Consider the following 14,932-nt stretch of genomic DNA (forward strand, 5'->3'; position numbering starts at 1 on the left):
ATATATAGAGCCGCGGCTACGGGCCTCAAATATGCCTTTTGTCACTTCCTGAAAGCAAACCTTGGCCTTAATGGCTCTTATGTTCTGTATCGTGTCCATGGTGTTTCCTCTAGGCCTTTTCTTTTAAAACACTCAAACACTTCGAGGTCATCCCTTTTTCCGAGCTGCAGCATCAAGCATCCAATTGCACGACCCTATCTTTCAAACATGTCAATCGAGGAAGGATCCACCACAATGCTCTGGACACCTCAATACAGCCTCATTTTCTACCGGACTTTCCTTTTGTTGACAGTTTGTGAAAGCTTTTCACCCCAACCTTTCTGTCCGAGCTCTTTGTAGCCCAGGACACTGAAAGTGTTGAGCGAGACGTGCCTCAAAGGACCTTTACTTTCCACGGCCATGGTTCTTTTCTTTTCTGCCACTCTTTTCTTCTTCCGTCACATTCCTGCCACAGACGAGTCCTGGCAGACCGGCTTGTCTCACCTTAACAGCATGATCACTCCTGTCCTGGAGACCCCAGAGAGCCAAGGCCCTCACACTGGCAGCAGGGGCCTTTTTGGCCTACATGAGTGTGTGTGTAAGAGAGTCGGGCAGGTAGCCTAACTGTTGTTTCCTTGGCATCTGTCATTCTACCTGGTTGTATGCAAGGATTTAGCCAAGCCTGGCTATTTGTACCCATAAAGGACATGATTGATTGCCTGGCTACCCAAACTCCTTGCTTCGGCCAAACGCCACGGACCTTAGTTTCTTCTCCGCAATGAGTCTAGATCTGAATACCTCCGACGATTTCTAGAACACAAACATTCTAACCGTTCTGATTGGTCCCAGAAACCAATGTGTTGGACCAGAGCCAGGACACACGTAGGTCAAACGGCATGTCAAAAATGTGTCATTGGTTTCGATACTCTGATTGGTTAGAGATGATCCCATCGCTGATGACTTTGGTTTTGTACAACACCCCTCGTTTTGACATCACCACAAACAACTTCAACGATGGCCGTCTCAGACTACAGTATGTAACGAACGATGGAGCAGCAGCAGAACTCATTGAGTTGTAAACAATATGATTGATGCTACGCTAGCATTTCTAAAGCCTTTATTCTAGGTAGAATCACAAATGTCTAACAATGCAACCGCCAGCTGCATGCAGCAATCCGTAGGGATCCAAGGTCAATTTTGACAATCATACATTTACCCCCTCATGCCATCCAGCAACCCAAAAATCTATTCCAACACCAATTTTGGCAATGACCAAATTGGTTGAAAATTCCAAGCCACATTTGGTGTGACCTAAGTGTTATTTTGGTTTGTCAGGGAAGCATTGAAGGGGAGGGGGGCAAAAAACACAATTACCAGGTGCTGCTGGCTTCGCCTCTCTTCCTGTAATTGTTTTTCTGGCTTCTATAAAGAAACTAATTTCCCTCATTAAACACAATGTACATGGAGACAGAAGGCAGTCGGTGCAGAAGCCACAATGAACAAATGGCTTTTGATTGAAGAACAGATGATCGTACATGCAGGCGCCGAGATGAATATGAATTTCACCCCCGAAACCAGTTTGTACATGTACCTGAGCAATAAGATGCATATACTGTTACATGAGCCATGTCCCGCACCCAAACAGGCAAAGGAAAATAGATTGAGGTGATATTCCACCAGTTAGTGATCAAACCACTTCAACATTCAACACTCCCCCTTAATAGCTTCCCTTACTGTACCTCAAGCAGCAACGTTGTCTTAGGGCTGAATGTGATGTACAGGAAGTGTCCATTGATTTTGTTCAAAGACGACTCATATTCAGATAAATCACAACCTCTCATCCTAAAGCTATCAACTAATTTGAGCTCTGAAAATAATTAAGGCCTAGTCTGTAGCAAGAGGGAGATTAGAGTGAGACCGTGAAAGTGTGAGCGCCGCAATTTACAGACATCTAAATACCCTCCATAGCCTAGTAGCCTCTAGCCTTTGTAGGCTATTCAAATCGATACAAGGACAGTACTTTTTAACTCCAGCAAAAGCCTTAATTTACAACAGAGGAGCTATTAAGTCATATCCTATACAGTTCAATCGATGAAGAGAATTGAAGAGCTCATGTCTCGATTCATACTATAATGGCAAATGTGATTCCACCTGCTGCGTATTCATGTTCAAAATGAAAGAACAAATCACATTAATCAAATAGACTTTATGAAAACGCAAATACACTCACTGAGAACTAAGACAGTGCATTTGGAAAAAGGGAGAAAAAGAAAATGGAAAAACAGCACACAAAATGAGATTGCGTCGGAGGACGAAATGCAATGGCAGCCCATGTGGAAGTAGTCAGGATTGGTTTTGGTGAAACCTAAGTTCACTGAAGACACCAAATTAACCCATATCATTATAAATTGACGCCATTAGCGGGAATGTGAAGCAACGAAGAGGGGAGGGCTTACATCATGAGAGTAATATAAAAACACAGAGGCTCTGTCCAGAGAGACAATGCAGAATAAAGACCTCCAAGTGGAGCTGGCAAGAGCCGTTCCAACCTATACACACACATCATGCGGGTTAAGAGAGATAACCAGTTGTTGCGTAGTTGTTAGAGAAACGTCTCAGTAAAACCATCTTTGTCAAGACCACAAAACGAAAGACAATAAAGACAAGGGAAAACAGCCATCCTGAAGGGTAAACCATTCATAAAAAGGTACTATAATCCTTTATTAAGGACCTTTATAATGCTTCACAAACCATTCATAAGCAAATGTCATACTAAACAGTAAAAGGGTATTTAGCATTTGGCAATGCATCAGATAGATGTAAGTACTGGTTATATCATTACAACTTAATTGTATGACTTTGCTTACAAAGCATATAGGCCTTCGAAGGTTTTATGATGTCTTTGTTAAACCTTTGTTGTTTGAGCAACATCATTGCGGGACCTTGTCAGCTGCATATCCTGTTTACAACAGCTGTTCACTAAAACATTAGGCTCTCAGTAGGTAGCTATCTGCCTGGCTTGTAAACATGGGTGGGACCACCTGGTTAGAATTAAACATTGATAACCATCCACCGCACCGTTGATTCAAATAACTGCTTATTAAACCCAATTAAATAATTACTTCCAAATTTGATTATTTTAGGCCTAGATTGATCAAATCAACGTGTTTGAGCTAACTGCCCAAAAACGCTCCCTTTCCTTTATTTATATGTACCAGTTTGATTGAATTCCAGCCCAGAACAAATAGATAAAGTTTGGTTTAGTGAAAAACCACCTACTAAGCCTTAGAACACCTAAAGCAGTAATGTCCATAGGGTACCACTGATTGTTTTCACACAGGTAAGGGCTTCTGAGTGGCGCAGTGGTCTAAGGCACTGCATCTCAATGCTAGAAGTGTCACAAGACCCTGGTTCGATCCCAGGCTGTATCACAACCGGACATGATTGGGAGTCTCATAGGGCAGCGCACAATTGGCCCAGGGTAGCCCGGTATTGTAAAATAAGAATTTGTTCTTTACTGACTTGCCTAGTTAAATAAAGAATCGAAGTACCAGCTCTGGGGTGCTGTGTGACTCCCTAATTTCCTTTTTTTTTGGCAATAAAAGTCAGTTTACAGACAGAGCAACTGTTGCTACTGACAGGATTATCAATTTTCCAGACATGTTGACTTTACATCATAAGCGGTTGGCTAAAATGAATTAGGCAAGACATCCAGAATGCACTGCAATGGGGCGGCACCACAATAAGAGGTAAATCAAGGTCAGCATCTCTCAATATAGTCAAAAGTAAAATCCGTCAGACATTCCACCGTTGGGACACTTTGTCCACAGCTGTGGAGCAAATATTATGAAGAACGACATGGCATTGGATAAGCAAAGACAAGATACATTGAAAGTAAACTACAGGTTGACATCCAATTAGACAGAAAGCTTCAACTGTCCTCTCGTTATTCCTCTTGGGGGAGAATGTCAAGGTCTTCGCCGTCTGAGGTAGATGGCTGTGTTAGTTTTGTTGTGGGCATGTTTACCGTACACCCACCACATTGACGATATTGCTGTAATCACGTGTCACCGCCTTGGGAGCACTTCACAGATGATGAGACAGAGTCAGCGACAAAGAGATTGTGCGCTAGTAGGCCTAGCCCTGGGTAGAATGTCTGGGAAATAACTGTTATCTGATGGGACGGATTCAAAATAAATGAATGTTACCGACTCGGATCCTAATTGGAATGTTTTATGTCGCACCCGCACAATAGCCAGTCACTCCTGTTAGTCCATTCCATTTCAAATTCAAAATGGCATTGCGGACAAAATAACAAAACATATTGAAATGAGACAAAAGACAACTAAGATCACTGCTGTGGAGGGTTAAGAAAAGTTCTGATCAAAATGTTAGCCTAGCTACCGCTGCCAGTTTAGATTTAATATGCATGAATCAAAGCTTATCTACAGTGTTTGTCCAACACCCACAATTTCCAGACAAGAGCCTATTGAAGCCTGTAAGCTTCATGGTAGTAAGGCAGAGGTAGGCAGAGGTGTTCAGAGCTGTTGTTGATAGGCCTACCTCGGGAATCACAATGTAAAATCCATCACTACATGAGTTGAAATACATTTCTATAACATTATGCAACACAACATATAACCTAAGCTCTTTGTGCAAGTGATGTTTGATAAATAAATATATAAATTAGCCCAACATGCATTCTTTGGAATGAGATGATCAACATAAATGTAACCAATTCTGGTTGCTCATAAGCCTACAGTTCCTTTCTGGTGAGATGCAGAAATGCCCCACTGCTCTGTTACTGCGTCAGTTTTTCCCCTTTAACTTGCATGGTGGCACTAAAAATTGTCAAAATTCCAAATGCAGGAAATTTGCCAAAAACTCCATCCATTTTCCATTTTCCCTTGAACATCTTATTGTATACAACCCCTGTTTCAAGCAGACATGGCATGTACGGGACTACCTGAACGGTTTTGCAGTGTATCCAACACAAACTTAATTCATTGCAATACATTCATCATCCAACTTCACATTGCTTTTGCGCAATGTAAAAATCGGTGCACATCCTTTCAACATGCTCTGAAAGAAAGGTAATGAATGGAGAAACGCACCTTGCACGAGCATAGTTCCAACCGTTCCCTTCACAATAAACCATGATGCACCAAACTATTTGAAATGTAAGCATAGGTTCTCGTGTTTGGCTAGAGCAGGACGGACGCGCTCATTGAAAAATGCCTATTGTCTTTAATTAAGTGACGCTCGTTAATCACCGCAACAGACACCAGAAAGTATCGATATCTTGACTAAGCAATTCATTGCAAACTGCATAGCCAATAAATAATGCCGACAAGTTTATTTAAAAATCTAAGTCTAGCATCATTTTGGGGGGGGGATACAGCCTAGCATATAACATCACTAGCCTACACATTGCATTGAACACTCAGCGTTGTCGCAAATATTGGATATAGGAGAAACTGCAGGTAGCCTAATTGAAGTGCATATGCGCATCAAAATATAGATGCAGATGAAGCTAAAATCATATAGTCTACATTTTAGTAGAATATTCTTACCGTGTTTTAGAAGATGATACCGGTGAAAACGATTATACCCTTCAAGTAGTCATCCCATTGAAAGTGTAAGTAATAAAATTGCTCACACAATATTGTCTTTCCCCAATGGATAGGCTATCGTACTTGCGCACTGAAAACCATGCAGATTTCAATCTACTCAGATGATCGAGGGAAAAGAACGCGATTCCCAATAATTATTTCGAATAACTCCGTTAAGGCTATAGCCTATTCTTTCACGAGTCCGGTAAGTTAATAGAAGAGCTGGAAATGTCTGTAGTATGATCCGTGTAGCCTATAGGCTACTGATGATATTGCGGGAGAAAGCCTACACAAGGAGCCCGTTCTATCTAGATGTCAATCCCTCAACAGTGACACACGTCCTCTTTTGTGCAGTAGCTAGGCTACATCATGTCCTAAAGAAAAAGCTCAAAGGCGTAACATGTTATGCCAACAAAAACAAAAAAAAGAGTATCCAAAATAATGTATTTAGCCTCTTGTTAGAAAAGGTCCACGGCAAAGAACTCGAGAAATTGTTTCCAAACCTGAGCTCTCGGCGCATGACAAACCAAATTCGGAGCACTGCCTGAGAGAAATGCGGTCTTGACTCGACTCAAGGTAGAATGCGAGAACGGCGAGAGGCAAAACTCGGATCTGGATTTACGCTCACAACATATACTCGGGCTCCACCTAGCAGTAAAGATGGGATAAAAATGCAACCAACTACCTACGCCGCCTCTACCTGTATCATGCTTAAATTACTCATGTCAAAGTCATATTACATTTTGTCAGGAAAATATTGATGTGTAACAGACGGCCTTACCAGACTAAGTGCGTCCTAAAACTACTTGGTAAGGCTGTGGAAACGAGGCAATTGTCAACTGCTAGCAACACCGTAGGCATCTACTGATCGGTATAAGCATGTAAAATTCTTAGTTTGCACCTTTATAAAGCTGTAGGCTAATACACCGTTTTAAGATTGCTTGAAATTGTGTGACTGTGAATGTTTCCAATCTCGAAAATGTAAAGATTCAGATTATGAATTGATGAATGGTTTTCAAATCAACCACCAATAGCAGTCTTTCTTTTACATACAAATGTTTGAATATCAATGATGTGTAGACTTTGATAGTGACGCACATTCATATTAAGTATACTGGTACACCTTGAACTAGTGCAGACAGTGGTACATTTTTCAACGGGGCTTGCATTTGAAAAGATGAATCGTTATCTTTAGCCGGCACTGCTTGCCATGCACCCCAGATGCAAATGGTTTCTGCAGTTAGTGAGCTGACCAAAACTGGATGTCATTACTGTACAGATGTAGGATCTTAATTTGATCACTCTTTTGTTGCTGAAAATGTAATGTTCCTGCACAGCAGAAAATGCAAACTTGTAGTTTATTCAAGGTTTAAAAAGTTTGTAATTTCCACTTTAAAATGTCATTGGATTTGCCCTAAGGAAAAAAGGTATCAGCCCTCACAAAAAAAAGGTACACTAGCCTAATTATAATCCACATAATAATTCACATTTCTTGTTGCTGCAGAATTATTTTCCTGCTGTAGTAGTCTGGCTTAAACTAAGAGCCTACATCTGTACCAGTGTTTGAAAACCCTGGTTGCTAGCTTCTGTGTGGCTATACGCTCCCCTAAAGTATTTATTTGGACAGTGAAGCTAAAACTTTTAATTTGGCTCTCTACTCCAGCATTTCTTATTTGAGATCAAATGTTTCATATAAGGTGACAGTACAGAATGTCACCTTTTATTTGAGGGTATTTTCATACATCTGTTTACCCTTTTAGAAATTAATGCACTCTATGTATCTAGTCCCTGATTTGAATACGTTTTCTTTTTCTCATAATTATTTGGACAAATTCACTTATAGTGTATTAAAGTAGTCAAAAGTGTAGTATTTGGTCCCGTATTCCTAGCACGTAATGACATCAAGCTTGTGGCTCTGCAAACTTGTTGGATGCATTTGCAATTTGTTTTGGAATATGTTTTCCCAATAGGAACTGAATGATGAATAATCGATTGTGTCATTTTAGAGTCACTTTTATTGTAAATAAAAATAGAAGATGTTTCTGGATCAGCTCTGAACACTTCTACTATGTGGATGCGACCATGATTATGGATAATCATAAATGAATCATGAATAATGATAAGTAAGAAAATTACAGAGGGACAAAGATCATACCCCCCCAAAAATGCTAATCTCCCCTGTTATTGGTAATAGGGGAGCATGTTTTAGGGGGCATGATCTTTGTGCATCTGTAATTTTCTAACTCGTCATTATTCACGATTCATTCATGATTATCCATAATCATGGTCGCATCCAGATTGATGTAGAATTGTAAGGAAACATATTCTATTCTTATTTACAATAAAAGTGACTCCAAAATGACTCATTACATTATTTACCATTAATTTATATTCTACGTTAGAATTATGTTGTGCATAATCTGAAACACAACCAAAACAAACTGCAAATGCATCCAAGACGTTGGTAGAGTCACAAGCTTGATGTAGTCATTGGGTACTAGGAATATGGGAACAAATACTCAACTTTTGACTAAACTGAATACACTATTAGTGAATTTGTCCTAATACTTATGACACCTTCATATGGGGGATTAGAACATATAGCACATTCATTTCTAAACAGTAAAACAGATATGTATGAAAATACCCTCAAATAAATGGTGACATGCTGTACTGTCCCCTCATGTGAAACATATGATCTCAAATAAAAAAAACACTGGAGTATAGAGCCAAATTAAAAGTTTTAGCTTCACTGTCCAAATAAATACGTGTAAGAGTGTATATAGCCTATAGCTGTAATATAGTGCCGCCATCTTGAGTGCGTTAAACAATACATGAAAACTGCCTGCACAAGAACATTTTCCACAAACAATCATGTCAATGTCATACCACTTATGGAAATGTCACCACATCTGAGATCTTGTACCATCACACATTTCAGAGACACAAATGAGACCGAGACAGTTTAATAGTATAGGTCTCCATGTAACACCACAGCACATAAGGCTACGTCCCAAATGGAATCATATTCTCTATAGTACACTACTTTGCAACAGAGCCCTATGGGCCCTGGTCAAATGTTGTGCAGTAAATAGAGAATAGGGTGCCAATTGCAGGAGGAGAGATTGAGAGAGACAGAGAGGCGTGCGTCCTGCTGCTGCATCATGTTACTAACTCAGGCCCCCTCCGCCACACTTGCAGCCTTACCACTGGGCACAGATGTCAATACAACATCTATTCCACGTTTGTTTCAACGTAATTTAATTGAAATGAAGTGGAAACAACGTTGATTCAACCAGTGTATGCCCTATGTGGTATGGTGATTATGGAGCTGTAGTGACTAGATTTAGAATAGTGAGCTTCATTGAGTGGAGGATACCATTATTGAGTCATTTGTGAATAGACAAGGGCGCATTTAAATGTATTATTACTTGTAAACACGACCATTGAGTTACTGGACAATGTATAATTGCGTGTGTGTTCCTGCCAAATACAGCTGCCAACAGCGGGGTTTACCAACACAGACAGTTAAGCACCTGAGACACTATCATAAATGAACATCATAAAGTGATACATAGCACCATAAAAGCTCAATGCACAAACTTAACATGCCGCTGCGAAACTATGCCAAATATAAAGCTATTTAGGAAAATGAAGCCTTATGGGGAGACGAAGGAAACCCAACAAAGTAGGACACAATCTCATTATGCTTCCAAGCAATTTCATCTTGAGTGTTGACTCTTTAATAGTACTGAATGCTTAAAGTGCTGAAACAACTGGAAGCATAGTTGTCTACTTATTGCGGTAAAATGTGTGAATGCGCAGTTGTTTTTGCATTCTTTATAGAGGGTTGTTTTAGATTTAGATTTTTAACATCAGTATCAAGATAATGAACCTAGTTTATGCTACAGGGCCATAATTGTTAGGCCTTTGAGACACTATGTTGGGTTACTACTTTCTTACTAATTGATTGTAGGCTTTTAAGTAAGCACAATTGAATATTATGTTTTCATGCTTGCTTTAGGCCTACTTTCTTATGGCCTGAGGTAGTGCACATAAAAGTTCTGTTGACATTTGGAAGGCCTACCGACAATTACTCTATACTGTTAACCAACATGTAGCCTACTTTACTCACATACAAATGGGTGGAAACATGGTTAAGTGTTAACATGTCAATATTGCCGAACGAATTTGAGAAAAAACAATGCAGTTTGTAGTCTGATGCTGACAGTCAATCGCCTGGCTGATGCAAACCACTTGGTACACAGCCAGGAAGAGCTGTGACGCTACTGAGCACTAATAATTATATTTTCAACTGATTATGGCAGAAGGCCGAGTATGCTTATCTTAATCGGCGAAAACTCATAATCGAAGTAAGCTTACGGCGATTAAAACACCTGGTTTTCTGAGCAATCTTTAGAATTATTAGGACATGTAAAGAGTTTAATCGCCGTTCCAGTGGTGTATTTAATCTGCGCATGTGCCAGCACCAGGTAGCGCATCCTTCCCTCTTATGCGCAAGTGAAGTGAGTTTGGGAAAAACTTAAAGTTTGCATCTTGTAAATAGTTTTCACATACATACGTTATATGTCCAAACTCAGAATCAAATAGTATTTGCAAAAATAACATGGTCACTGTGTTAGAACGTTTATTTTGATTGGCTATTTCCTGCATTAAAAAAAAAGTTCCATCAGTTGCCTGATTTCAGATGTGTCCATGTAAACAGGATTATTTGGGAAATCGTTCTTCATGCAATGCATGTAAACGTTTTAAACAAGCTATTATATTAACATAACCGTGCTCACTGGTCTGGACAGGAACCCGTGAGAAAGACAGAGGAGTACCAATCGGTAAAAAAGCACAGCCCCCTCTGGTGTCAGCCAAACTAGACAGTCATAGTTTGCGCCTTAATCACAGCAATAGTGTCACGCTTTGGACACTTTACGCTTTGAACACACCAAAAGTGTCATTGCATTTTGGTACACCAGAATTACATTCATTTCCAATGAAACGCTGCGTTTGCCTTGCAGCATTGCTGTGCAGAGGCAGTTGCAGTGTGTTAGGTGTGGTGCATATGTTGGATTTATCGAATGTATGGTCAAACTGTATGCATAGATGGCTTGACAGAAATGGTAGCAGAATGTGAATATTGAACTTTGGTTGCATACATATTCAGATGATGCTGCATACTATTTTGCGCAATGACACTATTGGTGTGTTTGAAGCATCATTGCGCAAAATAGAACGTATCATCATCAAGATATGTGTGCAACAAAAATTCAACATTCACCTTCTGCTACCATTTCTGTTAAACCGTCTACCCATACAGTTTGACGCATAGGATTAATAAATCCATAGTATGCACCACACAGAACGCACTGCAAGGCAATGGCAAGGCAATGCTGCAAGGCAAACCCAGCGTTCCATTGGGAACGAATGTACTTCTGGTGTACCAAAATGCAATGATGCTGTCGGTGTGTTCGAAGCGTCTGCAACGCAATGCTGCAAGGCAAACGCAGCGTTCCATTGGGGATTCATGTACTTCTGGTGTACCAAAAATACAATGATGCTGTAGGTGTGATCAAGGCGTAGGTCTACCCCGGTCTATTGTATTTTTTATGCATAGTTAAACACTCCTATTGCATTGTAGGCTATATATTTGGTAATTGAGATTGTATTACTTGAATAATGTGAATAGTGATATCATGACTATATGGATTGATTATTGGTCTCAAATGGTAAGGTCCATGTTGAGGGTTTCCCATCCTGTCTAAAACCTGTCATTCCTCTTCCAGATAGGGAAAGTTTGTCATACTGGCATTCTATCAGGCGTGATTGAGGCCTGTGTTATTCAGAGCTCTGTTTTGAGTTGTTGATTGTTTTTCATTTATCTGAGTATCAAATTTTATTTGTCACATGTGGTGAATACAACAGATGTCGACCTTACCATGAAATGCTTAATTACAAGCCCTTAACCAACAATACAGCTTAAGAAAAATAAGGGTTAAGAAAATATTTACTAAATAAAGTTTTAAAAAAGATATGATTATATGTTTCCTGTCAATAGTCTACATCATGCTTGTTATTTTTTGTTGTAAATATGTGTTACAGAAGTTTGCCACCTTTAGCTTCTCCACTAATAAAAGCCTTTACTCCGGACATTGCAAGGGGAACATCATGTCTGCCTCCTCACTGCACCATCCATTGTTACGGCCTTCCTGACACCAAAAGACTAACATAACACTGTGTGGACAGATCAATTTAGGCCTTTGTTCTCAGTGAGTCAGAATTTCATAATCAATTTCAAATGTAGTGTATCACTTGAAATGTTATGTCCTTGTTTAAAACTGTCAATTCAATGAATGTCGGAAGGAGATATAACATTGTTGATTATCAAACAAGCCATAAATATTGACAGGGATATTTCAGTCTTTTAAATATATTCAACAAATTCGTTCACATTTGCCATCAAAACAACATAGTTATTTGTCACGCCTGCTCCCGCTCTCTCTCCCTTGCGCTCGTGGGAGCCAGGCTACCCAGCATTACGCACTCCTGCCACCATCATTACGCACACCTGCTTCCCTCGTCACGCGCATCAGCGATTCATTGCACTCACCTGGACTCAATCACTTGTGTTATTTCCTTCCCTATATCTGTCTGTTCCCCAGCTCTGTTCCCCACTTCAGCATTAATTGTCGTATGTCTTTGTATTGCCTGGTTTTGACGCTGTTCCTGTCCTGTTCCATGTCTGTGCTAAATTAAATGTTCAACTCTCTGTACCTGCTTCTCACCATCAGCGTCAACAACAAATAATAAAAAATAAAACAATTATACTGGACTGGAATGAGTGTTCAGCAAGGGTCATCGATGAGCAACATCGCTACAAGAGTTACACATACAATACAGTCTCACTTTAAATGAACAACTGGTAGACTTTATAGAGCTTCTTTCTCTTTTTTTGGGCCAAACCGTTTTGCCACCCTTATGATACAGTTTCTCCATATTCTGTTACGCCCTGATCTGTTTCATCTGTCTTTGTGATTGTCTCCCTGTGTATTTATAACTGTGTTCTCTGTTAGTCTGTTGCCAGTTCGTCTTGTTTGTCAAGTCAACCAGCGTTTTTGTATCAGCTCCTGCTTTTCCACAGTCTCTCTTTTCTCGTCCTCCTGGGTTTGACCCTTGCCTGTCTTGACTCTGAGCCCGCCTGCCTGACCACTCTGCCTGCCCCTGAGCCTGCCTGTCGTCCTGTACCTTTGCCCCACCTCTGGATTACCGACCTCTGCCTGACCTGACCCTGCCTGCCGTCCTGTACCTTTGCCCCTGTTGCTGTAATAAACATTGTTACTTCGACACAGTCTGCATCTGGGTCTTACCTTTATCCTGTGTGAATTGAGATAATGTCGGACACTTTTTTGCTAAGTAGCTCTGAAGACAAAACCCATTTCCAATCCATTTTGCTCTGAAAACAGGACGTTCTTGTTCAGTCATGCATTTCCTGATTGCTAGACCGTTTAATGTATCAACCAATAGGAGGCCAAGACGAAAGTGGGGAATCATTGGATGAGCTGGTGTAACAGTTTTACATTTACGGCGTCCCCTCGCCCCGACCCGGGCACAAACCAGGGACCCTCTGCACACATCAACAACAGTCACCCACGAAGCATCGTTAACCATCGCTCCACAAAATCCACGGCCCTTGCAGAGCAAGGGGAACCACTACTTCAAGGTTTCAGAGCAAGTGACGTCACCGACTGAAAGGCTGCTAGCGCGCACCACCGCTACCTAGCTAGCCATTTCACATTGGTTACATTCACCCCCCTTTCGACCTCCTCCTTTTCCGCAGCAACCAGTGATCCGGGTCACGGCACCAATGTAACAGTTTTACTTTTACGGCGTCCCCTCGCCCCGACCCGGGCGCGAACCAGGGACTCTCTGCACACATCAACAACAGTCACCCACGAAACATCGTTACCCATCGCTCCACAAATGCCACGGCCCTTGCAGAGCAAGGGGAACCACTACTTCAAGGTTTCAGAGCAAGTGACGTCACCGACTGAAAGGCTGCTAACGCGCACCACCGCTACCTAGCTAGCCATTTCACATCGGTTACACTGGCAGATTTGACAAGAGACAGTTCCTATTCTAGCCCAATATGTGAGATAATGGCAGTTATTTCCTCAGCAATTAGATAGGATTTCTGAAATAATAATGGCTATTTTGTGCCATGATGATATAGACACAAATTAACCAAGCTGCATTAGGCAATGCCAATGATGTAGATACCAATGTCAAGGTGTGCACATTCTGCACTGCGACAAGATAGTGCTATCCCACTGAGCTAAAGCCTAGGCATTACCTCAGGGAGCTAACACATATTTTCAGGTCTCAAGCAAGTAACCACCTCAAATTCAACCACGCTATCTACATAGTTGAGCTGGTGCCCTGATCAGTGGAACAACAGTACACAAATGCCTCCCCTATTCATAAAACATACATACAAGTGTTTAATTATATTGCTAGCCTACATTTCAATGAGTGGGAATGCATGATTCTAGTTCAAATTCAAGTTTTATTAATACCCACATAGATGGATGAATTAACAAATGAATGAATTAACAAATCGATAGATGAATGAATGAACAATCTTCATGTTCCCACAAGGACACCAAAATTTAACAGGCAAAAAGGGACTGTGTCCCCACGGCATTTGATACATTTAACTTTGAGTAACACCCCTCTCTCTCTCATATCAACATTTTATAAGCTTGGCACATCTGGGTCTGAAATGAAGCACAGGACACAGACAGGACACAGACAGAAGATCTAAACAGCATGCCGTGTCCTTTCCAAGGTGTCTGCTGAGCATAAATGCTTTAGTTTTTTCACATTGCGATCACATAATGCCCCTATATTTGCATGCTCATCTGCACTTGGCCAATTCATGTCATTTGTACTTTGGTCGCACGTCCCTGAAATTGGAATTTGTGTGTGTGTGTGTGTGTGTGTGTGAGAGAGAGAGAGAGAGAGCAAGAGACGGAGAGAATTGACAATAGTGCCGGAAGAGCACTAGCAAATGCAGCATTGGCTCTAGATGCAGCTATACGTTGAATGATTTGAGATAATAGTAAATACCAACGGTAAACATTACGTTTTACTACTATACAATCATTAGTGTCTATAATTTAAGGGCTCTTGTCTTTATTGATAGGCATATGTACTGAAGTTTATTGGGAAACTATTCTGCACCAAGTTGAATAGGTTATAGGACCCCTACTTTGCCAGTAATCAGAATAGCAGAGGAGATCAGCACTTCACAATGTGAAGAACAGACAGAAAGA

The sequence above is a fragment of the Salvelinus namaycush genome, chromosome 6, assembly GCF_016432855.1.
Source record: "Salvelinus namaycush isolate Seneca chromosome 6, SaNama_1.0, whole genome shotgun sequence".
Taxonomy (NCBI): domain Eukaryota; kingdom Metazoa; phylum Chordata; class Actinopteri; order Salmoniformes; family Salmonidae; genus Salvelinus; species Salvelinus namaycush.